Source organism: Lepus europaeus, chromosome 16 (assembly GCF_033115175.1).
Source record: "Lepus europaeus isolate LE1 chromosome 16, mLepTim1.pri, whole genome shotgun sequence".
NCBI classification, from domain to species: domain Eukaryota; kingdom Metazoa; phylum Chordata; class Mammalia; order Lagomorpha; family Leporidae; genus Lepus; species Lepus europaeus.
The window spans coordinates 42,268,223-42,294,686 of record NC_084842.1 but is presented as its reverse complement, the minus strand read 5'-3'; the positions used below and the strand labels follow the sequence as shown (position 1 = coordinate 42,294,686).

The 26,464-nt window shown below is 37.6% G+C and overlaps 1 protein-coding gene across 8 annotated transcripts in view; it reads right to left on the bottom strand.

Annotated features, from left to right (window-relative positions):
• Positions 1-26,464, bottom strand: part of ADAM28 (ADAM metallopeptidase domain 28) — a 790,284-nt gene that overhangs the window by 261,206 nt on the left and 502,614 nt on the right. For all 8 annotated transcript variants that reach the window (XM_062212787.1, XM_062212784.1, XM_062212788.1 and 5 more), the window contains one exon: positions 7,894-8,037. The gene's annotated coding sequence lies outside the window, so the exon portion shown is untranslated. The remainder of the gene's footprint in view (positions 1-7,893; positions 8,038-26,464) is intronic.

Sequence of the window (26,464 nt, the reverse complement as noted above, 5' to 3'; positions counted from 1 at the left end):
TCCATGAGAAACAACACTTCATCCATTAAAGGTGCATCATGAGATTGCAGCCATTCAATTACATCTCATGTTTTCACTTCTAACTCTAGTCCTCTTGCTATTCATACTATATCCATAGTTACTTTCTCCATTCAATTCTCCCACATCTCAAAGTTATCCATGGGACTGGAATCAACTTATTTTAAATTTCTGTTAATAGTACCATTTTAACCTTCTCCCATGAGTCACAAATATTCTTAATGGCATCTGAAATTGTGAAAATCCACCAGCTACAGAATGGATTCTGTGTTAGCAGGCAATAAATAAATAAATAAATAAATAAATAATCCAATTGTACATTCTCCATTAGAGCTCTTGAGTAACAGGCACATTTTCCTTATGCAATATTATTTTGAAGGTAATATTTTTTAGAAGTGGGCATAAAATGTTCAGTAAACAAGTTGTAAACAAATGTGTTATGAACTAGGTTTTGCTGTTGCATTTACAGAGTACAGGCAGAGGAAATTTAGTACAATTTCTATTGATTTTCAGAATAGTAAATGAACATTGGTTTCATTTTAAAGTTGCCAGTTTTATTAGTATCTCTAACAAAATAGTCACCCTGTCCTTTCAAGCTTTGAAGCCAGGCATTGATTTCTCTTCTCCATCTATGAAAGTCCTAAACAGCATCTTCTTGCAATAGAAAACTGTACTGCCCATATTAAAAATCTGTCATTTTAGTGTAGCCACCTGCAATTCTCTGAGCTAGACCTTCTAGATAATCTAGTGCCATTTCTACCACAGCACTTGCTGGTTCACCTGGCATGTTAAGGAGATGTCTTCCTTCCTTAAACTTCATGAATCAACAATGTTGTCTTCAAACTTTTCCTCTGCAACTTACTTCCCTCTCTCAGAATTCATGGAATTTAAGAGAGTTAAGGACTTGTTCTCAATTAGGCTTTGGCTTAAGGGAATATTGTGGCTAGTTTGATCTTCTCTCCAGGCCACTAAAGCCTTCTCCATAACAATAAGAAGGCTGTTTTGGTTTCTTATCATTCATGTGTTGCCTGGAGTAGCACTTTTAATTTCCTTCAAAAACTTTTCCTTAGCATTTACAGTTTGGCTCATTGGCACAAGAAGCACAGCTTTTGGCCTATCCCAGCTTTCAACATGCCTACTTCAGTATAACTTAACCACTTAGATATTTTGATTTAGAGTAACAGATATGCAACTCTTTCTTTCATCTGAACACTTCAAGGCCAGTATGCTTCTTGTGTCTCAAGGTATAGGGAGACCCAAGGAAAGCTAAAACAATGGAGGAATAGCTTGTCAGTCAACTTGCCAGAACATAAACAATACGTGTTGTTTGCTGTATTCGATGGGCATGATTCATGGTGTCCCAAAACAATTACAATAGTAACAGATATAATAATAATGAAAATCTCTACAATACCTCATAAAGTCACACAGAAACATCAAATGAGCACACACTGTTGGGAAAATGGCACTTACAGACTTATTTGATGCAGAGTTCCAAGAAAACTTAATTTGGAAAAAATATGATATTTGTGATACACAATGAAGTAAAACACACTAAAAACAAGGTATTCCTATGTGATGCTATCTTTAAAATAAGAAGAAACAAAGAAAATTATAAAATCATGGTCTGAACTATAGCCATGCATGCATGTTAGAATCCACTTGGTTGTATATATGGTCTGAGAATAATATCAATATTGCTAATACAAAGCAAAATATATGAACCATCCATATCCATCATGTACGATCTTGTGGGGTATGATGCCAGAAATGAATATAATTTTAAATTTCTACAGGTGATTTTCACTATATTCTTATTTAAAGACACTGTCTTGAAGAATGTTTATTTTTGTCTTCCATATACCAACTTCAGGATCACATGTCTGTTTCCAAAATAAGCTGTAGGAAGTATTTTTTCTATGAAAAAAGTTCAATGATGCTAAAATTCAGTTTTTATTTTATTTTCAGAGGTGATACACTGATTATTAATCCATTATCCTGTATTCATACATACAGAGTCTTATCAGTCTGTTAAACATGATAAGAGACATAGTGTTATATACTTTATCAATAAAATCATGCTCCCAGAACAACAGAAAGGACTTTCCTGTATCAGGAAACTGGATCAGAAATTAATTGTTCCATTCAGGAAAATTTTCTCAAACTCATCTCTGAGAGTGTTTTAACCTGAAATAACACCTTCTGTTAGTTCTTTCCTGTTTTTTTTTTTTATTAAGTCCTTCTGAAGATTGCAATCTCATCTTAGCCCGTCAGAGAAGGGAGACATCATGAGAATATACTCTGCACAACATATGGCACTAAGAGTCACGATGGACAGATTCCAAGACGGCGAAAAAGGAACAAAGAACTGTGTTAGGCTAGGGATACATAGTAAAGAAAAAAAGTGCAAGAAGTGCACACTTACGGGAGAATTAGAGAGAACACCACAGTGGAAATTATATGGGAGCAAGAGGAATGCCATGGACCAGTGTGGAAGGTGCAAAGGTGCAGCATGAACATGGACATAACACATGATGCCAGCAACCGAGAGCCAGAGAAAGCCCCAACTTGGAGACAGAGGTGAAATCAGACTGCAGTAACCCCTGGTGATGTAGCCAGAGGGAGAATGTGGCCTGAGTCTAGCCTGAAGCCCTAGGATCCACAGGGTACCCAAGACCAGTGAAAGTAAAAGGGGCACGTTTCTCTCACCCCATTCTCCCCACAACAGTGCTTGGCCTGGCTGAGAGAGGGCGGTCAAAGGCAAAAGATCAAAGGGCAAAAGTGGCAGCCATGGAAGCCCTTGTGTGCAAGCACAGCACTGGCTGGGACAGGAAACCATCTTCTTAGTAGTTGTGGATGTAGTCATGGAGAGAGGGCAACATTCAGCCAGTGCTGCAAGATGTGTGCTCGGAGTGAGGACTGCACAGATCACTTGTGTCATTCATAGAGTAGTGTGGGTGAGTGTTGCACCACTGAGGGATAATACCTAGGCATTCATCACTATGTAGCAGAGGAGGTGAAGGTGTGATCACACCAACAGAAGTGACCATCTCCCCTTTCTGTTAACAACAGGAGATCTACCACACCGAACCTGGGTGTTACCCTGGATACTCACACCACCCTAGAGCACTGACCAGAGCACCCTGGCCATACCGAACATACATGGGGATTCACTGAAAGTGCAGACATTCCACTAAGACACAGAAACATAGTTCAAGATAAATGCCATCAGAGGAAAAACCAAGTATCTCCACAAATGCCTAAAAATAAATGCAGAAATTTAAGAAATAGGAATAAAGAAAACAATATAACTCTCCAGTTAAAAGATACAGACTGGCAGAATGGATTGAAAAACAAGACTCATCTATTTGCTGCCTTTAAGAAATACATGTCACCAACAAAGACACATGTAGACCGAAAGTGATAGGATGGAAAAGGATTCTCCATGCTAATGGAGAGCAAAAAAGGGCAAGGGTAGTCATCCAGCTATCAGACAAAATAGACGTTAACAAAAAATCTGTTAAAAGAGAAGAAGAGCACTATGTAATGATTAAGGGATCAATTCAACAGGAAGAAGTGACTATAATAAATGTATATGCACCCAATTACAGGGCATCTGACTATTTAATGAGATGTTAATGGATCTAAAGGTAAACATGGACTACAATACAATAGTAATGGGAGACTTAAACGCCCACTTTCAACAATGGACAGATCAACTAGACAGAAAATCAACAAAGAAACAACAGAGCTATCTGACACTATGGACCAAAAGGACCTAACTGATATCTATAGAACTTTTCACCCCACAGTTGCAGAATACACATTCTTCTCATCAGTGCATGGACTTTCACTAGGATAGACCATATTCTAGGCCATAAAGCATATCTAAGCAAATTAAAAAAAAATCAAAATCATACTATGTATCTTCTATGGCTGCTATGGAATGAAGCTGGAAATCATATAAGTCAAGAATCTTTGCATAATATGTACACATGTGGAGACTGAACAACATGCTCCTGAATGAATAGTGGGTTATAGAAGAAATTAAAGCAGAAATAAAAAAGATGGAAATGAATGAGGATGACAATACATAATATCAAAACTTATAGAATACAGCAAAAGCAGCATTAAGAGGGAAGTTTATAGTAACTGTTACCTACAAGCAGAAATGGGAAAGGTTCCAAATAAATGAGCTATCAATGCATCTCAAGAACATAAAAAAACAACAAGCCAAACCCCAAATTAGTAGGAGAAAAGAAATTATTAAAATTAGGGAACAAATAAAATTGATACAAAAAATATAAAAGGTCAGTGAAATGTACAACTTGTTTTTTGAAATAAATAAATAAATAAAATTGATAAACAATTGGTCCAACTAACCAAAGAGATAGAAGATCCAAATCAATAAAATCAGTGACAAAAAAAGTAAATGTAACAACATACCACAGAAATAAAAAAAAAAAAGTCATAAAGAATTACTACACAGAGCTGTATGCTGATGAATTGGGAAAACCTAGAAGAAATGGAAAGATTCCTGGGCACATACAATCTACCAAAATTAATTCATCAAGGCATAGAACACCTAAAAAGACTAATAACCAAGATGGAGAATTAATCAGCATAAAGACAGTCCCAAAAAAACAAGCCCAGGACCCAAAGGCTTCACTGCTGAATTCTACCAGACATTTTAAGAAGAACTAATTCTAAACTTCTCAAACTATTCAAAATAACTGAAATGGAGAAAATCCTCCCCAAACTCCTACTTTGAAGTTTACATCACCTTAATTTCTAAACCAGAAAAAGTTACAACAGAGAAAGAGAACTATAGACCAACATCCCTGATGATCGTAGATGCAAAAATCCTCAACAAAATACTAGTTAACTGAATGTAAAAATACATCAGAAAGATTATTCACCTGGACTAAATGGGATTTATCCCTGGTATGCAGGGATGGTTGAATATCAATATGTGATACATCATAATAACAAACTAAAGAAGAACTAAAACCATATAATTATCTCAATAGATGAAGAAAAAGCATTTGATAAAACATAACATTTTTTCACGATGATAATCTTAAGCAAAATGGGATAAAAGAAACACTTGTCAATACATCAAGACAATTTATGACAAACTCACGGCCAGCATCTTATTGGAAGTGGAAAAGTTGGAAGCATTTCCACTAAGATCTGGAACCAGACAAGGATGCCTACTCTCATCATTACTATTCAATATAGTCATAGAAGCTTTAGCAAAAACCATTAAGAAAGAAAAAAATCAAAAGGATACAAATGGGGAAGAAGGAAGTCAAACTATCCCTCTTTGCAGATAACATGATTCTATATATATAGGGGATCCAAAAGACTCCACTGAGAGACTACTGCAACTCATAAAAGAGTTTGATAAAGTGACAGGATATAAATTTAACACAAAAAAATCAATAATCTTTATATACATAGACAATGCCATGGCTGAGAAAAAACATTTAAGATCAATTCCATTCACAATAAGTACCAAAAAATGAAATACCTTGGAATAAATTTAATGGACATCAAAAATCTCTGATTAAAATTATAAAGTATTAAAGAAAAACATAGAAGGAGATATAAAAAAGGAAACATCTTCCATGTGCATGGGTTACAAGAATCAATGTCATCAATATGTCCATATACTAAAAGCAATTTAGAGATTCAATGTGATCCCAATCAAAATGCTAATATCATTATTCTCAGATCTAGAAAAAAAGAATGCTAAAATTCATATGGAAACACGAGAGACTCCAAGTAGCTAAAGCAATTTTATACAACAAAAATAAAGCCTAAGGAATCATAATACTAGATTTCAAGACATACTATAGGGAAGTTATAATCAAAACGCTGAGTACTGGTGAAAACAAAAACAACAGCAACAACAACCAAATAAGTAGACCAACAGAACATAGTAGAAACTCCAGAAATCAATCCTTGCATCTACAACCAACTACCAACTTATCTGACAAAGGAGCTAAATCAATCCTGGGAGCAAGGGCAGTCTCTTCAACAAATGGTGCTGGGAAAACTGGATGCATGCAGAAGTATGAAACCTTGCACAAAAAATCCATTCAAAATAGAGCAAAAAACCTAAATCTATGACCTGATACCAGCCAATTACTAGAGAACACTGGAGAAACTGTAAAAGACATTGGCATAAGCAAAGACTTCTTGGAAAAGACCCCAGAAGCACAGGCAATCAAAACCAAAATTGACAAAGGGGGTTATATCAAGCTGAGGAGCTTCTACACCACAAAGAAGACACTCAGCAAAGTGAAGAGGCAATCAAAAGAATGGGAATAAATATTTGCAAACTAGGCAACCAATAAAAGGTTAATATCCAGAATGTATAAAAAGTTCAAAAAATTCCATCAAAAACAAAACAAACAACCTAATCAAAAAATGAGCAAAGGACTTGAACAGGCATTTTTCAAAATAGGACACTCAAATGGTCAACACATGCTTGAAAAAAATACTAAGCATCACTAGCCATCAGAAAAATGCGAATCAAAAATGCAATAAGGTTCCACCTCACCCCAGTTAGAATGGCTCTAATACAGAAATCATCAAACAGCAAATGTTGTTGAGGATGTGGGGAAAGGGTACCCTAATCTGTTGATGGGAACATAAGCTGGTCCAGCCACTATGGAAGGCAGTATGGAGATTTCCTCAGATATCCCAATATAGACCTACTATATGACCCAGCCATCTCACTCCTGGAACTTACCCAAACCGAAAGAAATCTGCGTAACAAAGAGTTACTTGAACACTCAAGTTCATTGTAGCTCAATTCACAATAGTGAAGATATGGAATCAACCCAGATGTCCATCACCTGATGACTGGATAAAGAAATTATGGTATATATATACTATGGAATACCAATTAGCAGTAAAAAAGTAAAAATGAAATCTTGTCTTTTGCAACAAACTGTATGTAACTGGAAACCATTATATTTAATGAAATAATCCAATCCCAAAATGACAGATATCACATGTTTTCCCTGATTCTGGGTAACTAATAGAATACCTAAAATGTAATATATTTGAGTAAAATGAATATTTTGAGATTTGATGATTGTTTACATCCCTCGTCTCTTCTCTAGAGGAACAGTGTTTTTTTTTTTTCTTCATATAGTTTGTAGAACTCTTTATTTAGTGTAGGGTTAATCTTACAATCATTAAGTAAACTGAAAATAGATCTTTGTAAACATTAAGAGTGGGAATAGGTGAGGGAGGAGGAAGAAGTGTTGGACCATGGGTAGAGGAGACAGTAGGGCAAGAAGCATCACCATGTTCCTAAATATGTATATATATGATAAAATACTTGAAACTTGGATAACTTAAATAAAATTTAAAATAAGAATAAAAAAGAGTCATGATGTCAACATAAATAGAATATACACACACATATATGGCTGTCATGGGTGTATTCTTATCCCATTGCATCCTTGCAATCATTTTACATCACTGGTATCATTATGCCATTTTTATGAGGACAAATTTATAAATCAATTATTAATTAATATTATTAATACAAAATTTTAATTAATATTAATAATAGGTAACTTGTTTGAGGCCTCAGTTATTGAGTGGCAAGAATCATGGCACTGATTACTCCAAAGACTATGGTCTTTTGGATATACTATATCTTTGCCCATTAAGTGAGAAACCTGAAGAAAAGGGTGTATCAGCCATGAAGAAAGCCTTTAGGACCTAGGAACTATTTTTTAACACGTCCATAGTAATTAGATTTGTTATACTATCACTGGAGAGAATAACACACATGAAGATTTTGTGTCTGGAATACAGGTAATTTCAAAATGGAATTCAAGAATTACTCACAGCAAGATGTACAGGGTCATGACACAGCAATCTCAGCACGCTGGGATTATGTCTCAGGGCAACCCTCCAGATAAAAAGGTCAAGGAGATCCAAACTTCCAACACAAATAGTAGATCCACACAACATGGCAGGGTCAATAGGTAACTGACAAAACAAGAAAAAAAGAAATTAGCAAAAACTCAATTTCAGGGCAAATATGTAAGTGTTTATATAATAACAGTAATACTTTTTTTCTGACAGGCAGAGTTAGACAGTGAGAGAGAGAGAGACAGAGAGAGAATTATAGACAGTGAGAGAGAGACAGAGAGAAAGGTCTTCCTTCCATTGGTTCACTCTCCTAATGGCCGCCAGGGCCGGCCAGTTCTGCACTGATCCGAAGCCAGGATCCAGGTGCTTCCTCTCAGTCTCCCATGTAGGTGCAGTGACCCAAGCACTTGGGCCATCCTCCACTGCCCTTCCTTGCCACAGCAGAGAGCTAGACTAGAAGAGGAGCAACTGGAACTAGTACCCAGTGCCCTAATTGGGACTAGAACCCAGGGTACCGGTACCACAGGCAGAGGATTAGCCAAGTGACCTACAGCACTGGCCCAACAGTAATACTTTTAAACACAGAGTTATCTATCATTTTTATTATTGACAGGTAAGTGTCTATTTTGAAGAAAATATTGGTCATTGCCTCCTTGAAATTCTACAGCCCATGCAGTTATAATAAAAATATAGACTTCTAATTTTATTATCTTTAGAAATAATAAATGCCATAAGCAAGATAATAAAGGTAAAGACAGACAAACTCAACCTATCTCAGTGTTGCCATTTATTTATTGTATAACTGTGAATAAATTATTGCACAGTTCTTAGATTTAACTTATTCATTAGAAAAATGGTCAACATTACAAAGGTAGCACATAAATTGTGCATTATGTGCTAGGAGTTATTTTAGGTGCTTTACATGAATTCATGTAATATTTATAATAACATATAACTTATTCTTATGTAAAGCACAAAAAGGATTCAAATACAAGCTTTAGTTGTCTACAACATCCAACACTAAACTACTATCCTACACTTTCCAAATGACTATACTAATGGGATTTATAATCATGAAAAGAGGTAATAGATTTTTGTATAGTTATCAAAATAAATAAGAATGGGAACATTTTGGTAAAAGAATTACATGTTTGTCTTCCCTGGCCTCTATCTCTACCTCACTCCATAGTCAAAGAGGATCACTAAACTACGAGGGTACAAATTAGACATCATTTTCTTAGTGTCGGGCCATAATACAGAATTTTATGTCAGTTTTATGGGAAATAAAAACATTTTAAAAAATAAGGAGAACTGCTTACTATGAAAGAAACAGAATGAAGAAAGTATCTGTCTGTACTTTAATATAGTATGCCCTCTCCAAAATAAAATAATCTACAGACTTACAGTTCAAAATGATGTTTCTTGAATAAGCCTGGTAAGAATTCTGATTGCTTAAACTACTATACATAATAACAACAAAATAGAAGTCCGAGAATCCTTACTGGAAGCAGATGTAATGCTATAGGAAAAATTAGTGGTGTGGAGTTAAATTTGCAAAATTATCAAAGAAGGCTGAGAGATCAAAATGTAAAAAGCATTGGGATCACACTCACTGAGAACCTTCATTTAGGTCTTTTTTTTTTTTCCCCAGAGTGTCTTGGCTTTCCATGCCTGAAATACTCTCATAGAATCTTCTGTCAGATCCAAATGCCTTAAGGGCTGATTCTGAGGCCAGAGTGCTATTTAGGACATCTGCCATTCTATGAGTCTGCTGTGTCTCCCACTTCCCATGTTGGATCCTTCTCTCCCTTTTTGGTTTTATCAGTTAGTATTAGCAGACATTAGTCTTGTTTGTGTGATCTCTTTGACTCTTAGACCTATCAGTGTGATCAATTGTGAACTGAAGATGATCACTTGGACTAGTGAGATGGCATTGGTACATGCCACCTTGATGGGATTGTATTGGAATCCCCTGGCACGTTTCTAACTCCATCATTTGGGGCAAGTCCGATTGAGCATGTCCCCAATTGTACATCTCCTCCCTCTCTTTTTCTCATTCTTATAGTTAACCGTGATCACTTTTCAGTTAAAATTTAAACACCTAAGAATAATTGTGTGTTAATTACAGAGTTCAACCACTAGTACTCCCATTCTGTTGGTTGCCTCTTCTAGTGAAGAAACTTCTCAGCTTGATGCAATTCCATCTGTCGATTTTGATTTTGATTGCCTGTGCTTCTGGGGTCTTTTCCAAGAAGTCTTTGCCTATGCTAATATCTTGCAGGGTTTCCCCAATGTTCTCTAGTACTTGGATGGTATCGGGTCATAGATTTAGGTCTTTGATCCATTTTGAGTGGATTTTTGTGTAAGGTGTATAGGGTTCTTGCTTCATACTTCTGCATGCAGACATCCAGTTTTCCCAGCACCATTTGTTGTAGAGACTGTCCTTGCTCCAGGGATTTATTTTAGCTCTTCATCAAAGATAAATTGGTTGTAGATGCAAGGACTGATTTCTGGTATTTATATTTTTTCCACTTGTCTACACATCTGTTTTTATGCCAGTACCAGGTTGTTTTGGCTATAACTGCCCTGTAGCATGCCTTGAAATCTGGTGTTGTGATGCCTCCAGCTTTGTTTTTGTTGTTTAAAATTTCTTTAGCTATTCTGGGTCTCCTGCATTTCCATATGAATTTTAGCATTGTTTTTTTCTAGATCTGAGAAAAATGTCATTGATATTTTGATTGGGATCACACTGGATCTGTAATTGCATCTAAGATTTATTTGTTAGAGCTGGAGTTGTGGCAAAGTGTGTAAACTGCCACCTGCAATGCTGGCATCCCACATGGGTGCCAATTTGAGTCCCAGCTGCTTCATTTTGGATCCAGAACCCTGCTAATGGACATGGAAAAGCAGCAGGAGATGGCGCAAGTGCTTGGGACCCTGCTATCCATTTTGGAAACCAGGAAGAAGTTCCTGGTTCCTGGTTTTGCCTGGCTCAGCCCTGGCCATTGTGACCATTTAGGGAATGAACCAGTAGATGGAAGATACTTCTTTCTCTCCCTTTCCTATCTCTTTAATTCTGCCCTTCAAATAAATAAATCGTTTCAAAAAAAGAAAAAAAAATGAGACAACTTCTGCTGCTTTCCCAGGCTCATTGGCAGGCAGCTGGATTGGAAGCTGGGACTCAAACCAGTCCCCATATGGGATGCTGTTGCTGCAGACAGCTGCCTAACCTGCTGTGCCACAGCGCCAACCTCAGCAAATAAATATTGTCTCATACATTGGGCATACACAAGCATACATATAAAAATGTCAGCGATTATTTTCAAAATTTGAATAACAAATGAATTTGTTTTTTCTTAATGTTTTAATGTATTTTCCTAATATTTTATTTTATCATCTGATTTAACAGGCAAAAATTTAGAGGGAGAGAGACAGATGGACAGAGAGTTCCAATCCACTAGTTCACTCCCCAAATGCCTGCAATGACCCCTGCCAGACAAAGTTAGGGGCTGAAGCCAAGAACTAGGATTCAATTCATGTCTCCTATATAGATGGCAGGAATTCACTTATTTGAGATGTCACCCATCACTGCTACCTCCCAGAACTGGGAAGTTGAAATCAGGTGTTAGAGCCAGATATTAAAATGAGGTATTCTGATGTGGGACTCAATGTCTTGACTGGCATTTAACTACTGGGCCAAATGCCCAACCCAAGGTATTAGGCAAAATTTTTGTATTATTTATTTATTAGAGAGACAGACAGAGCTCCAGTCCAAAGGTTCACTATCCAAACGCCTTTAATGGCCTAGACAAGGCCAGGATAAAACCAAGAAAGAGAAACTCAATCCAGGTCTCCCATGTGGGTTACAAGTCCTTAATTACTTGGGCCATCACTGCTGCCTCCCAGGGCCTGCATTGTCTGGAATTTCAATCCCCCCAAGAGGAAGTTCAACTATTTAATTATTCTCAAGTCATGGATGATCACCAGTGTTCCACAGAAAATAGTCCTGGCAGGGATTCTAATGTGTTCATATCTGCTTAGGTATCCTGCTATTCCTAACTGATTTTAAGACTCCAAGTAAACTATTCATTGTGAAATTATAATTGGTGTGGAATAAGGCACAGCCTGCAGCATCTAAGAACACTGTCAAATTCAAGTTGAGTGGCTTTAAGCTTAAGTGTATATAGGGCTAGGAACAGGGAGGAGTACCCTTGAGGTGAAGTGGGAGGAGTTGCATTAGGAAAAGTAAACGGTATGCCAAGCCATCCTTGGTAGGAAGACTACACTGATACTCATCAGACTGAGGTGCACACATACACACACACATACACAATGAAATAATAACTCATCAATAGACTAGATGCTTTCAATACTTGGTAACTATGCTTTCAACGAGAGTACTTAAAATGAAAATATTTAACTTGAATCCTGAACTTGCAACCATAGGCAAAAAGGACTGTGTGTGCACATTAAATCTCAATTTCCCTGTAGCAGAGAAATACACACTATGGGAATATGGCTGGGCACTTGTCCATGGGAAATCACAGGTGTGAAAAGCAGCTCTGTTTCTGTTGGAAGAGCAAAGAAGGAAGGGACTAACAGCCAGGGAAACTGGCCAGACTGTGGGTATTAAACCCAAAAACAGCACAAACTCATGCCACCCTGAAAACAGACTCACTGGACAAATGGTGTACTGGAACAGCCTGTTAAGAAAGAAATTGCTGGGAAAATTCTAATTCTCTTGAACTAGTTGACTTCTGCCATGATTATAAAAACCACAACAAAGGTGACAAGGCTTACTCACTGTGGGAAAGATGAGGTGCATGGAAGGTCACCCCTGGATGGGAGCTGTGCTGCTTGACATACGTTATTATCTATCATCCTTCTGTAGGCCAAATGAGCGCACCTGCCACCTAACTCTACAGCTCAAGATTTTCACAAGAGAAACATTGGAGGGTTCATTTGTATAAGTGATTAAATGTGCTGTTTATGCTTCCCTGTGTGATAGAGTTACATTTCCTAATTCAGTGACACCAAATCCTAAACCACCCCTTAATTCTGGCTCAGAAGGTCATAAGGTCTGGCTCAAAAAGCCACTTGCTTCCCATAATTACCTCCACTTTGAAGAGTTCTCTGTGCCCTTTTGATTTCACATGATGCTATCATTCTTTCCTCTACCTAATATACTGAAAGTACGTAGATTTTGTTTGGAAGCAGTCACAGCGCATTACAAAGATAAATAATGCATTCATCAGCAAGAACTAAGTACATCATGGGGAAAAAGTAGAACAAGTCATTCACTGGGACAGCATATAAACACAGTATATGCTGGCATCTGAGTCTGTGTCAGGTCCACTATGGACTCAGGTAGGTAGGTAGGTATGCCTTCTTCTTCAATTCATTGTCCTGGTGATTATGCTAGAAAGGTGCAATTTTACCTCCTATGACTTTTTATCTCATTAATAGGCATTTAGTTTTCACCAGGGATATTAGGTTGGACATTTTGTGTTTAAATTCCAAACCACTTTTGCATTTTTTCATAGGTACAACATATACCTTGAATGGGGCTGTCATTCTTAATGATGCTTCCCATTGCTAAGTTTTCAATAGCACAGATACTATATTGTCCCACATTTTCAGAAATTACATTTCAAGCAGTTTTCAGAATATTGATTTTTTTCCTAATGAACTTTGGTGAAAATATGTCTCCAAATTCTTTTTTTTTTAAAGATTTATTTATTTTTATTTGAAAGTCAGAGTTATACAGAGAGAGGAGAAGCCGGGGGGGGGGGGGCGGTCTTCCATCGATAGTTCACTCCCCAGATGGCCGCAATGGTCAGAACTGTGCCGATCTGAAGCCAGGAGCTTCTTCCAGGTCTCCCATGTGGGTGCAGGGGCCCAAGGACTTGGGCCATCTTCTACTGCTTTCCCAGGCCATAGCAGAGAGCTGGATTGGAAGTGGAGCAGCTGGGACTCCAATAGGAGCCCATATGGGATGCCGGCACTGCAGGTGGAGGATTAACCTACTGCACCATGGCGCTGGCCCTGATTGTTTTCTTATATATTCATGTTCACTTGGTAAATCTTTAGAACAATATTATTCATGTGTGTTTCTAAACAGCATGATATAGCATTTGTGAGTCTAAACTCTTGAAAGTAAATCTCAATGCTAGGTCCCACCACTTTTTTATTGGTTTTGAAAATACAACTATAAAAATGTGCCCGGGGATTCCAATTCAATCCCATCAAGGTGGCATGTACCAATGCCATCTCACTAGTCCAAGTGATCAATCTCAGTTCACAATTGATCACACTGATAGGTCTAAGAGTCAAAGGGATCACACAAACAAGACTAGTGTCTGCAAATACTAACTGATAGAATCAAAAAGGGAGAGAACGATCATGGGAAGCGGGATACACAGCAGACTCATAGAATGGCAGATGTCCTAAATAGCACTCTGGCCTCAGAATCAGCCCTTAAGGCATTCGGATATGGCTGAAGAGCCCATGAGAGTATTTCAGGCATGGAAAGCCAAGACACTCTGGGAAAAAAAAAGAAGACCTAAATGAAAGATCTCTGCATGTGAGATCCCAGTGGAAAGAATGGGGCCATCAAAGAAGGAGGTACCTTTCTCTGAAGGGAGGAGAGAACTTCCACTTTGACTATGATCTTGTCTAAATAAGATCGAAGTCGGCGAACTCAAAAGGCTTCCATAGCCTTGGCAACTCATGACTAGAGCCTAGGGAGATTACTGACGCCATAAACAAGAATGTCAAATTGTTAAGGAGGAGTCACTGTGTACTTACTTCTCACGTGGGATCTGTCCTTAATGGGTTGTCCAATGTGAAGTAATGCATAACTAGTACTAAAACTGTATTTTTACACTTTGTGTTTCTGTGTGGGTGCAAACTGATGAAATCTTTACTTAATATATACTAAATCGTTCTTCTGTATATAAAGATAACTGAAAATGAATCTTGATGTGAATGGAATGGAAGAGGGAGCGGGAGATGGGAGGGGTGCGAGTGGGAGGGAAATTATGGGGGGGAAGCCATTGTAATCCATAAACTGTACTTTGGAAATTTATATTTACTAAATAAAAAAAAGAAAAAAAGAGAAAATACAACTATAATATAGCAGGAAGAAACAGTTTTTAGTCATTACTCATAATCTCACCTTCTCAAATTATTTTATTTTTGATATTTTCTTCCAAATGTGTAGCAATTTATGCCATACACACATACACACACACACAGAGAAAGAGATAGAGAGAGGATATTTCAATAAACAAAATGAGACTCTCTTTGTTATAGATCACTATAATTTATAAGCAAATAAATGCATGTTGTGAGCATATACATCTGTATTTCTTGATTATCTGAAACATGAACAATATTCATATGCTCATTTAGTAATTATACATGGCTATTTATCAATTATTACTCTCAATACTGTGCCCACAATTGTCACTCATTTTTTGCTTAATCACCCAAACTTCATTACCTTCAATTTTTTTCCATACAAGGGTAAATGAGAATAATATTATCATCATATCTGCTTTCTTATAATATCAGGAACCCTTTAGATAATCATTGTGAAAATGGCATAAACCCTCTGAAATGCATGGGGCTATGGTCACTGCCATTATATCTACCTTTTGTCTCTCCTCCCCAGGAGAAATGTTTCTGCTTTACCCTTGCATTGCATCAAGTTGTAGCTTTTAACAGCAAAACTCAGTAGGCAACTCAAAGTCCACCACAGGCTTCTAAAAAGCATTTTCTTTTACACCCTCTAACTTCAGCATATGTGGTTTTAGTGCCTTTGTGATTGAGAACAGGGATCGATGTAAAGGGGCTGAATTGTCATCTTTCACATAAAAGCCAAAATACAGTACCTGAAACTCAAAAAGGAACACACAGAAAACCCTTAAGATACATTAGTGAAATCGACATCTTGCAATTTGATTATTGTTTATAGCCCTTGTCTATAAACCATAACAGTGGTCTTTGTCCTTTTTATTTATGGAGTGTAGCATTTTACTTTATTTAATGTAGCATTCAGCTTTTGATTATAATGTAAACTGAAACTATGCTATCCCAATAATTAAAAGAAAACAAGGAAGGAAGGAAGAGGGAGGGAAGGAAGTATCATTATATTCTTACAATCTATGAAATACATGAAATCTATTCTCTTTATATTAATAAAAGTATTAAAAAGAATAAAAATTAAAAATTCATGTAAACACTAAATGACAAAACTAAAAGTGGAAAACAGCTGTGTACGCAGAGTGACAGAAAGAGGTATGGTGGAGGAGACAGTTGTTTTTATAATAATTTTTGTAGAACCATATGGCTCCTTAACCTTTGTTCACACGAGGGTACCTCAAAAAGTTCATGGAAAATGGAATTAAAAAGAAAGTTTATCTTTTTGCAATAAACCCCTGAAATCCAGGCATGGAAGAGTTAGTGGATAATGCGTATCATGAGCAAACTAAGTATGGATCTCAAAATTTTTTGCACCAGAGTAGTACCCTAATATATAACTTTTTTTTTGTTTTGTTTTGTTTTTTTTTAACTTTTATTTAATGAATATAAATTTCCAGTGTACAGCTTATGGATTACAATGGCTTCCCCCTCCCATAACTTCCCTCCCACCCACAACCCTCCCCTCTCCCGCTCCCTCTCCCCTTCCATTTGCATCAAGATTCATTTTCAATTTTCTTTATATACAGAAGATCAATTTAGTATAAAGATTTCAACAGTTTGCACCCACATAGAAACACAAAGTGAAACATACTGTTTGAGTACTAGTTATAGCATTAAATCACAATGGACAGCACATTAAGGACAGAGATCCCACATGAGGAGCAAGTGCACAGTGGCTCCTGTTGTTGACCCAAGAAATTGACACTCTAGTTTATGGCGCCAGTAACCATCCTAGGCTGTCGTCATGAGTTGCCAAGGCTATGGAAGCCTTCCAAGTTTACCAACTCTGATCATATTTAGACAAGGTCATAAAAGACAGAGTGAGGATAGTAACCAATGATCCTAAGAGTGGCATTAACCAGGTTTGAACAATTATACAGCATTAAGTGGGGAAGAGGACCATCAGTACCCACAGGTTGGGAGTAGAGCCATTGGTGGTAGAGTAGAGGTTATGATTACAAAGGAATGAGGCCCAAGTGCACTAGACAGGGTCTAGGACAAAGGACAGAGTCATTATTAGAGGAGCTAAGAAAGGTGCTGTCTAAGCTACAATTAAGTTTTTTGATTTAGAGGCAAATAGAACCTGATAGAAGGGGCTTGATAATAATCTGGTGGGCTTTAGGCCTTGTAAATTCAGAGGCCCAGACCTATCTATCTCTTCACATGGGGTATATCCTAAGCTGTCCTCCTATAGGTTCCTATGGACTTTTTCCAGCCACTTCTATTGTATTCAGTACTTTGGGACGGCTCTGTAAACAGATGAAGCCAATAATATATTAACAGTACCAACTGAGAGAAAGTATGGTTAACTGAGGTTACTAAAAACAAAAAGCAATTCAAATCAATTGGCAATCTACAAAAAGAGTTAAAGATTTTAAAAGCTATTATTAAAATTGCTATATTGGTCTATTATGCTATGTTATATGTGTGTACATATTATATGTCCACATGGGGAAATTTTATTAAGAGTTTTATTTTAAATGGCTTATAGAAAAGATTGTCCATAAATTTAAGCTGCTAAAATCAATCAAAGATACATTTTAATTTCTGTGACCTGAATCTGTATATCATATGTTTTAAACATGTTGGTAGAAAGAAACTAAAAACATTTTATATGGTTGTGCTTAAGTTTACTGGCTAAACAAACTACACCATGTTAAATATTTAAGAGGTGTTTTCAAATACATGATTCTTAAAATTTATAGAAGGCATTGGACCTTCTGGTAAATGTTTTCTTAAGTTGTTATCTAATGGTTGAAACAGTTTGCTAAGTATTCATGTGATATTGCTATTGTCAGCAAGCGATCTAGGACTTGCTCCCTCATTTCTCTATTCTAAGCCCAACTTGTTCTTTCATTTCTCTATTCTCTTCAAGCTAGGAAACTAATTCTATTATGAAGGAATCTGTAGGACGCACAATTTAATCTTTAGACCTTATAAAAGAGATGGCTAACATTTTTCTGTAATAGCATAGCCAAAATAAGAATTTAAATAATAATCTCATAGCTAGATTCACTTGTCCATCAGCGAAGTATACACTTAAGTAGAAAAAACCTCCCTTTCAGACCAAAGGGAAAGAAAGTTTTAAAGTGAGAATATAATTTTCCTCATGGGCATTGTCTACCTTAGAAAAACTACTACAGAACATGCCTGTGACTATAGACTTGTAGTTCAGGCCACCGAAGATTAGAGATGGGACACAGGCACTCCCTTGACTTGCATCCTCTGGTCTGCTTGAACACAAACCAGGAGGAAAAGAAAGCTCGGCATCAGAAGCAAAGGGTGGCAGGCCTATTAATGGCTGATCTGTACAGTGATCTGCCCTCAAGGAGACCCAACAGGCCAGTCCACTGCAGTGGCTTTCAATGTGGTAAGCCTGGGCTTCAGCAGAACTCAGCTTGTGAAGAGCCCTGGCAGCTCTGCCAAGAGTTGGATCACTGGAAATGGACCTGCCCTGGAGTCGAAGGATGCCCAGGTCAGAGCCACAGATCTTATTGGCTCTAAGCTGAAAAGCCCTTCACTCAGCCCAACTTCCAAAGTGACCACTGCAGCTGAGGGGATGGTCAAGTAGGGTCAGCAACATTGCAGGCAGAACTGTAAATTTCTTGTTAGAGATGCTCCCTAATATATAACATTTAAAGAAGCGAAAACTTCTTTAAAAGTTTAATTTGTAAAAGGTTTATAAAATGCCTTGTACAGGGAGCTGGTATTGTGGTTCAGTAGGTTAAATCACCTTTTACAATGCCAGCATCTCATATGAGCACCCATTCAAGTCTCCACTGCTCCACTTTCAATCCATATTCCTGCTAATGCTCCTGGGAGAGCCACAAGTGACAGCCCCAGTCCTTTGGCCCCTGCTGCCCACATGGGAGTCCCACGTGGAAGTCCAACCTCCTGGCTTTGGCCTGGCCCAGCTGGGCGTGTTGCAACCATCTGGGGAGTAAACCAGTGGATGAAAGATTCTACCTTCCCTCCCTTCCTTTGCCCTCCCCTCCCCTCCCCTCCCCTCCCCCTCCCGACAATGACTCTGCCAAGCATGTAAATTGAAAAAAAATTTATAAAAAGAGACTTTTCTCAGTCTTGTTGCATGACACATGCTTAGTCAAAAGTATCATCTGTTTTATCTGACAGAGTTGCTTTTTTTCTTTTCCTTTAGACAGAAGCCTGTGCCCTATTTCCTAATTGCTCTCATTCCTTAATAATCAGTTTGGCCTTCTTGATCACGGTCTGTGTCCTTCTACCCTGACTTCATCAATCAATCCCAACATATTATTAGCTCAGGAGGAACCTTTTGAGTGGCAATGCACTGGAATTCCATAACTCCATGATTATCAAAGCTATGTATCATCTAATCGTTTGCCTGATTTACACCTCCAACCTTGTATTCTACTGAAATCTCCAGACTTCTCTAGCATGCGCTCTGTGAATCTGCTTAGGGGCTCAGTCTCAATACAATAAAGCTCAACTCTAGTTCTTCCCTCAAATCCCCTCTCTCCTCACTGTGGCTGAGTCAGCACATTGATGAGTTTTCAGTTGGAAGTCTGAGACTCAAATCACTCTCATATCCAACTCAGAAACAAGTCCTGCAGATTCTTCAAAATATATCTCCAAATTGCACACCATTCTCCATCACCTGTACCATCAGATTAGTTTACCTCAATGCTATCACTTGCCAGAAAAATTACAAAAACATTCTAACTCATCTCCTCGCTTGCACATTTTATCTCCAATAGGTATCCACACAAAGTGATCATAGGAAATAAGAACTGAGCAGGTTATTCCATTGATTAAACCCTTCAATGGATTTATACTGCGACATCCTGGTTGCTACAAACTGCCTGTTCATTTTGTATCATTCTTCCTGATGCCCATAATGTCCTTTGTGCTGATCTCATTTCAGCTCCCCTAGTGTATCTAGTCATTCTCCATAGGAACTGACACATGAGAAAACTGCTGACAAAACAGTCGTCTACACCCTGAGCACTGGCCACTTCCTACTTATGCTTTAGGTTTCAGATCAAATATTCTCTCATAAACAGTCTTTCTTTGATGTATTAACTAACATTTGCAATCATTTTTACCTTTATATTTACTTATGTGAACATCCGTTGTTTGACTCTTCTTCCAAACTAGATTTTAGGAAGTCAGGAACCACATATTTCTTGCTATCCTCTGTATCTCAGGGCTGGTGCATTATTAAGTGCCCAAGCACTACTTTAAAATGCCTTGCACAGTGACCATTACATGGAGCATGTTAAGAATTACAAAGCTAAACAAATTGTAAGAACTAGTCCATGGACAATCTATGAAGCCCTTGCTGGACAAACGCCTTTGGAAAACAGCTCTTCTCACCAAGTCTTCCAAACTCTACAGGTCAAGGGCATGGCAAGATTCTTTTTTTTTTTTTTTTTTTTTTTTGATGAGTTACACAAACTCAGGTCAGGAGTGCCAGAACTACTTCTTCTTCCCTTGGCTCCACATACAAATAATATGAACATTTTCTTATTAAAAAGGAAAAGAGCATCTAAGGTATTTTATTCTGAGTATTTGTTCAAGGAAGAGAAGTTTACACAGCTTGAGGAGAATTATTCAGCAGGAAATTAAATCTCTGTAATTCTGGATTTTCACTTTGCTTTCAATTGGCAAAATTTCCTGGCAAACCACTCTCCCTTCTAGAACATTCATAATACCACATCCGCCACCAAAATGTGTTTTCTGAGCCAAATCACAAAACAGGTTAGACAAGATGACTCCCTGGAGGTCTGAGATATGAGGTTGTACATAGGCTATCTACACACCACTAGTGGATGCAAATATGGGTAGCAATTCATACTTAGGTTTTGAAACTTAGCATGCTCACATAAGACAATGGATTTACAAAGAAAAATTTTTGCATTGCATATGTAAATAAATTACCTGATTTTGAGCACCCTAACAATATTTTGAGACTGATATTTGCTATAGTTTTGATATAATTTTCCCCCTAAACTCTTGCAGGATTTTAAGCCCTAAGGAATAAATTGGTGGTACGGTGCAAGTAGAAACTTAATCCAATTATGATATTCTGGAGTGGGACTTTGGGGGATGGATTAGATTGGAACAGGTCATATGGTGTGGGACCCCATGAGGGAATCATGTTGGTAAGTATTGGAGATGTAGACAGGCATCCCTTCCCTCTATGTTCCTTATGATGTGATGCCCTGTGCCACCTTGGGACTCTGCCAGTATCAATGCCATTACTGGAGGCCAAATCAATGTGTTTCACCTGATCTGGGACTGTGAGTCTTCAAAACTATGAGCTAAAAACATTTTTTTTTTCTTTACAAGTTTGCTGATTCAGGTATTTAATTCCAGTGACAAAAAGTTGGCTAAGACAATCTTGGAACTATTTTACCAGTAACGCAACTGAGAAGCTTTAAAGAGGAGTAAATAACTTGCTTAAGGTCACACAACTAGTGCCTGAAATGAAGAACTCAAGCTTAGAGTTTTTGATAAATTTGTTTGTATTATCTTGTGCTGCTTCTTTCAGTAAGAGTGTGATTATTTTGCTATTTCATTCAGGAAACAGAATTGACTTCACTTATAAATAAATAGTGACAATAGAGAGCAGACATGCATGTTAAACAAACAACTTGATTCTTTGCATACTCGTACAAAATGAAAAGAATTGAGACCCAAGCAAGTGAAGTGTTGGACTAACTTTATATAGAAGCTAATGACAATACTAGGACAAGACTCTTTTTTTCGTTTTTTTTTTTTTCCTGCATTGACAATGAACATAAATGAAACAATAGAATGAAAGGAAAACCTAAAACCACTCATGGATTAACCAGCCCCCACAGTTTGCCTCCAGCAGGTCTGAGATGACTTAGATAATCAGGAAACAAAATGTAGTTCTGAAAATCAGTAACGTGGATTCAGATCTTGTGTCTTGGGTCAGTTCATTTTTCAGAATAATAACCCCCACCTCACAAAACATTATGAGGATGTAATTAAATATGTGTATTTCAACTGTTCGTCACAAAACTGAACAATTAGTCTCAATAAATGTCAGTTTCTTTGTCCATTTTATATTAGATAAGGTCTAAATATGATTGCTTCTAGATGAACCCTATTGTTAACTACCAATGCAATTAAGAAGACTTTTATTTAATACATCTGAAAAAACACAGCTTTGGTATAAAGTCCCAAGTGCAAGTAACACCACCTTGTTTATATAAGACACACATGTGTTCACTTTAAGAATGGAGTAGGTGGCATTGCCACCAAAGTCATAGCTTTTGGGTATTGACTCCCAGCAGGAAAATGGATCTGTTGGGCAAATAGAAGGGAGCAAGCAAATCTACAACTATATGTCAACACACACACCCAGAAATAGGGAGAAAGATCAAAGGCAGATTACAGCTACCCAGGAGAGACACCAAGAAGATTCGCATTGGGGCAGCAAGATCAAGGCACCCAAAAGACCTTTTCAGGACTTCCAACCATATCTGGATAGAAATCAAAGGCTGAATCCTTGGCTATTGCATTTCAAAATAAATAAAGACTCCTCTACTTCCTTCACAAAAGATCAGCCAAGCTAAATTTATGCTCTAGAATATTACCCTGGGAGCTGTCCCTGAAAGAAATCATTTTAACCCTAATACTGCTCTTTGTTTTTAATCCAAGTCTTCTGGCTTTGCCCGCACAGCCATTAGCAAAAAAATTAAAAAAGCATCCAATCAAAAAATATTTACTGAGCAAAGTGATGCAAAGTGCTGTACTAGGGGAAGTGCCAGCACCCAGAAATTATTCAAACATCTCGCTTCAAGTATGCTAAAGTTACTCTATTACTAGTTTGCTCTTTAGAGTTAGGTCTTGCCTTCTCTGGAAGGTCATCCTTCAAGTGTCAAAATCCTTGGTGTGAGGTTGAAACATTAGATTGACAACATCTTTCCAGAGAGGAGGAACTGCTAACATGAAGAGCATCATACTGGAAAGAAATCATCAAGTACATTAAGAGAAAAGGGGACAGAAAAGTAAAATGAGAAACAAAATACACCATTTCAGTATAGTTAGATAATGTGTGATATAGGCTAAAGTAAAAATAGATTTTATCTCTATGTAACTTCTATGAATTTGATCGTGGTATTCTACAGCTCTGTGCTAAGGATTATGAGCCTATTTCTAGACTTGAGAGGAAATATAAGTGGTGGCGTGTATAAAGTACGTTTCCTAACCCTGCTGGAGGGAAAGAACACAGCATTTTGAACCAGTATTTAGGCTTGAGATATGCCACTTAGAAGCTCCATGGAACTATGCATATCACTCTATTTCTATGACATTTAGTTTTATTTTATGTATGAAACAAAAGGAAACAAAATTATTCCAATTGGCTAAGGCATTATCAAAAATTTAGCTTCTGGCTAAATTAAGTAGAAATAATTTATTATCAAGTGTTAAATAGCTTACAAAATTGTTAGAAGGTTCGAAGAGCAAGGTCTAACCTGGTTTCCTGGAGCACCCTCACGTACCCTATAGCAGGTTGTCTCTGCCATAATGGCAGGAGAGTTGTCACCATCAATGCAAAAAGGTACCAGATTAGGAAGCTGCTAATTGGAAACCTACCCTACCTGTGCCACAGTCCAGATGAGCAAAATGAATGTCTCCTGTCTGCTCTTCCCTCTATTAATTCAATTCTAAATTGACATTTTCCAGGGGTACCTCCTGATTGCTAGAACTGAAATCATGTGCAACTCCGCACCTGCATGCAAGTCAGAAACCCTAAGATTCTGGACTTCCAGCCTGTGTAGCTTAGAAATCTCCCTGCAAACAATGCCATCTGTATGGGTGACCAGATGTTTCCTTCAGGGCTAAGCCACTTATTACTCCAGCTGCTGAAATTGTTGGTGGATGACATCTTCAGCAAAATGTTGTGAATTGCCACCAATTAAAGGAAGCTCCCCCATTCAGGATGAGGCCCACCCCCTAGGGTGCACTGCACCTAAATGTAGTCCTCAAGGCAAGGCAGCTCTGTATATCATCCCAGCTCTGGGGGGTCCTCATGGATTCAACCTTCAACCGAATTCTGTGATGTAACTGCTTCACAGTTCAACTCCTTTCTCTTCCCAATTTCAGATTATTTTATGACCTCACAGCCATTGATCTTATGGCCATTCTCCAATATAAACTTCCCACATGCAATTATTCCCCTGAGAATTTGTTAGCTGAGGAACCTGACCTCACACAAACACGTTAGAGGTAGGTGGAATAAATGCTAAAGACGCCAGTCCTCAACACTCCCTGTAGTGTTTATGAGCACTAAGTGGCATGTGTTCTGTTTATACATGAGACTATCTCTAGGATCTATCACAACGCAGGGCACAGGGTACACCAATAGATGGTGCATAATAACAACTCTATACAACTAACATGCTTCCTGGATATTAGCCTACATTCTTTGAATCAACTAATCCTTAAACAAGTTCATGAAGTAAATACTAACAGCGTTCATTTTATAAATAGGAAAATGAGGAACAAAGATACCAGTTCTACGTTAGACTGTGAGTATTTTCATTCTAGTTCTATGGCTGATATTCTTCACTACTTTTCTCACTATTAAATTTGCAGCCTATAAACCTCCCCCCTCCACACACACACACACACACACACCTCAGTTTAGGTATGTCAAAATGAGATAGGATTAGTAAAAAAAAAAAAAAAGGAGGGGTGTGTGAGGAGGGAATTTCACTGGAGGCACAAATAATGCCTCCTAAAATAACCACACCTAAACCCTGGAATTTGTGCATATGTGACCTTAGATGGAAAAGGAATGTCCAGATTATGATTAAGTATATTCATATGGGGTGATTATCCTAGATTATCCAGGTCAGCTTCAAGGTAACCACAAGGTTACCTGAAGGTCTTGAAAAGAGTGTTAGAGGAGGGGAAGAAAAGAACACAATGCTATGGCAGAAGCAGAGATTGAACTGATGCAACCCCAGGAAGCTCAAAGAGACAGAAAGAAAAGAAAGGTTTACTCTCCCAGTAGCCTCCGGAGAGAACCAGCCTTCCTGGCACCTTGATTTTAGTTCTGTAAGACTCATTCCAGATTTTGAATTTTAGAACTATAGGAGTGATATATATATAGTTATAGAGATATATTTATAGATATATATATATAGATATATCTATAACTATATATATTGATATATATATCAAGCTAACACTTTATATATATATATATATATATCATATATATGAAGTCTTTTACCTAAGGCAGTAAATGCATAGTAACTTACTTTAACAGCATCAGGAAACATTCAGTACCATAGGGATATTTGCAAAATTATGGTATTTGCAATATTATATGGAGGCCTACTAGTACTATGGAGGCCTACTAGTAGTGTACTAGAAGTTATACCTGCTTAGCCATTGCAGGTTAAAATGCAAAGTTCAAGGAATCCAGAAAATTTTCTTGCCTTGAGCTTAGATCCCCTACTACCTTATTCTTTACCTACACAATACAATGGCCAAATGGGGAATGAAATTCAGAGACATGAAATTCAGATGAGTGTGTTCTTGGTTACCAATATTGATAGGTCAAGTTTCTCCTCCCAAAGTTCAATTTGAATTATAAATTGTGTGTAGGACAGAACAAGTAATACAAGATTTATACTTAAATTTTGGATTTGTTTTTCTGTGTTCTACCTGACAAATGGCCTTGCATGTTGTTGAAGCAAGGACCATAGCTGAGGCTCACCTAGATCCAGTCTCAGTATAGATAAGACCAGCTACCAAATGCTAATCATATCACAGGGTGGGAGAAAGGGAAGGAAGCCCCATCCAAATGCTATTGGAACCTTTCTTTGGAGACAAAAAAAAAAAAATGTCTTCTAAATTTAGAGAGCCTCACTCTATTTCAGCCTCCTTAGTCCCTGAGCCAGCCTCCTTAAATAGTTTCTGGAACAAAGTGAATATACAGAAAGAAATGTAATAAATAGCTCCCCTTATCTTCACTGTCTAGTTATAACTACAAAAAGGCTTGGCAGCAGCAACCATGTAAGCCAGGAGGAGAGGGAGATCGTCAATTTCTGAGCAGTTATAAATCTCTATTTCAGGGGAGACTGAAATTGAGGAGAGGCTACAAAGAAAGTTATTTGTTTTTTTTTTTTAATTTTGTTTATTCCTTTGAAATGCAGAAAGAGGGAAAGAGAGAACAGGAGTGAGTGAGTTCTTCTAACTGTGCATTCACCCTCCAAATGCTCATAGCAGTCAGGACTGGGTCAGGTGAAGCCAGGAAGACCAAGCAAGTTGACTTAGACCACAACTCTTTAACTTACTTGTGGTGACAGAATAA